Here is a 2,131-nt window from a genome sequence, read left to right as displayed (position 1 = left end):
GACTGACTTGCGGGGGAGTTGCCCCGCAGAATCCAGGCATGTCGGTAACTGAGAACAGAAAGCAGAATCTCTCTCTCTTTAGTCCTTCTACTCACTTGTGGATAACTTAAAACTAAAAGATTGTGTTTTACTAAAAGTTAGCATGCAAGAAATTTTAAGAGTTTCCCAGAGAATGAATCTTTATATAAAAGCTTTAGTGAGTTGCCTTGGTTTTAGTCACATTTTACCCCTGTAAAGAACTTCTGCCCAAATTTCGTGTTCAGTCTTAGCAGGAGGAGACATAAGGTTCACACAATAGAGATCATTTGTTGCTTAGCAACTGGGTGGGACTCAAACCACCTCCAGCAGTTTCTCAGAACTAGGGAGAGAGTAGAACTTATAAAAACTACAAATCTGCAAATAGGATAAATGGAAAGCTGGCAGGCTGAGGATTTCCTTGATTCTTAGGTAAAACATCTCTCTATCTTCCTGTTATAAACTGAGAAGTTATTGTGACAGTGGAAATCACATCTTTAGAATTGTATTTAAAAAGGTTTACTCAGCTGATTTTAACATTTGGATGTTAATTTACATTCCTGTCTGATATTATTTCTTTTCCTTGGTCAAGTTTAGTGAATTCATTATTTTTTCCTTTTTTTTTTCTTCTGTGTTTATGACAGAGTTGCAACTTTGAGTTGCATTTCATGTACTGTTTAAGCAATTGTTAATATTCTATTTATAACATAGCAGCAAGTACATTTTTTTTTTTCAGATTTTAATATATATCTTCTGTCGTGGATTCGTACAGTATGTACAGAGCAGTTTGGTCAAACAAAACGTATTATACGTTTTTCAATGTTTTATAACTGCTGATATAGCATACAGCCTAATTGCTTTTCTAAAAACACTACTCAGGCACACACTATGCTGTGAAGTTTGACTTATCTCTCTTGGCACTGATGTTATGTCAACAGTTATACTACATGAATTTCAGATTATTTTTAAAATAACCTAACAAGATGCAAAATGTGTGTGTTTACTTTATACCAATAAAAAAGCAGATTGCTAAATTACACTTTTCCAAAACTATTGATGCGTGAATTAGAACTTTTTATGCCCATTTGATTTATAAAGCAGAAATGTCTGGAGACCACATGATAATCTGTCAGGAAATCAGTAGAGATTGCAATAAAGCTGAGTTACTAGAGTCAGGTTGAATTTAGTAAAATTTTTCTAGTTTGCCTCCCAATATAACGATCTCAAAGCTAGATTTAGTTAGCTTTACATTCGGGAAATTAATTAAAACCTGTGAGTGATTTAGGATTTTAATATAACGGGTGTGGGTTTTACCTGTTCTGTGCTGTTGTTCCACAATTATGGAGTTACATGTTCTTACAACTAGTTATTTGTTTTCCTTTGTGCTGCTTATGTTGTGAATTTTGTTCTCTTACCGAAATTTCATAGATAAAAGAACTAAAAACACGAGGAGATGATGTAGATCACATCTAAGGAACTGGCTGCAAGCTGGAATCTGGCCTTCTATATCCTTCTGAACTGCACATGTAGCTTAAGGCTGAGTATTAAACAGAATGATCAAACAGTATTTTTTCACTGTCATAGACTTAAATGCGAACTTTTTCAAAAGATGAGCTTGACAATGACTATAATAACTTGATGGCACAATCAAGTGTGACAGATTCAGGCAGGGGAAGTGCATCTGTCAGTGCATCTACTGCTGAATCTTCTATGGGACTTGCTCATAATATGACCTCAACACAGACATCTGCAGTAAAACACATCCAATTTGGAAACCATGGGCAGCTTTTGCCAATACAAAAAAATACCAACACCTGATGAGGGTTTCTTTCTCAGTGACTTAGCAAATAAGAACTGCTCTCTAGTAAGCAGCTATGAGTTTCAGACACTGGCTGGACATGGAGCAGAATCAACTGTTACAGAATGTCTCCTCAGGTCTGGGGAGAGTAATTTGGAAACAATGCAAGAAACGGATTATGACCAAATATCTGCAGAAGGCATAACAACAGAGACAGATTTTTCCTCACAGGAGACAACATATCGATGTCACCCTTTAGCTGTTGCTGCCAGTGCAAGTTACAGCCAATCTGCAACACCAGTAGAGATGTCTGAAAAA

At 36.1% G+C, this 2,131-nt stretch overlaps 1 long non-coding RNA gene across 1 annotated transcript; it reads left to right on the top strand.

The window, feature by feature from the left end:
• Positions 1–403: 403 nt before the first annotated feature.
• On the top strand, positions 404–1,582 carry LOC135404403 (uncharacterized). Its single transcript, XR_010425662.1, has 2 exons — positions 404–447; positions 1,444–1,582. It is a non-coding gene; the product is annotated as an uncharacterized LOC135404403 (long non-coding RNA).
• Positions 1,583–2,131: the final 549 nt, after the last annotated feature.

Source organism: Pseudopipra pipra, chromosome W (genome assembly GCF_036250125.1).
Source record: "Pseudopipra pipra isolate bDixPip1 chromosome W, bDixPip1.hap1, whole genome shotgun sequence".
In the NCBI taxonomy this organism is placed as follows: Eukaryota; Metazoa; Chordata; class Aves; order Passeriformes; family Pipridae; genus Pseudopipra; species Pseudopipra pipra.
Note: the sequence above shows the minus strand (reverse complement) of the source record. Positions and strands in the feature narration are given on the sequence as shown.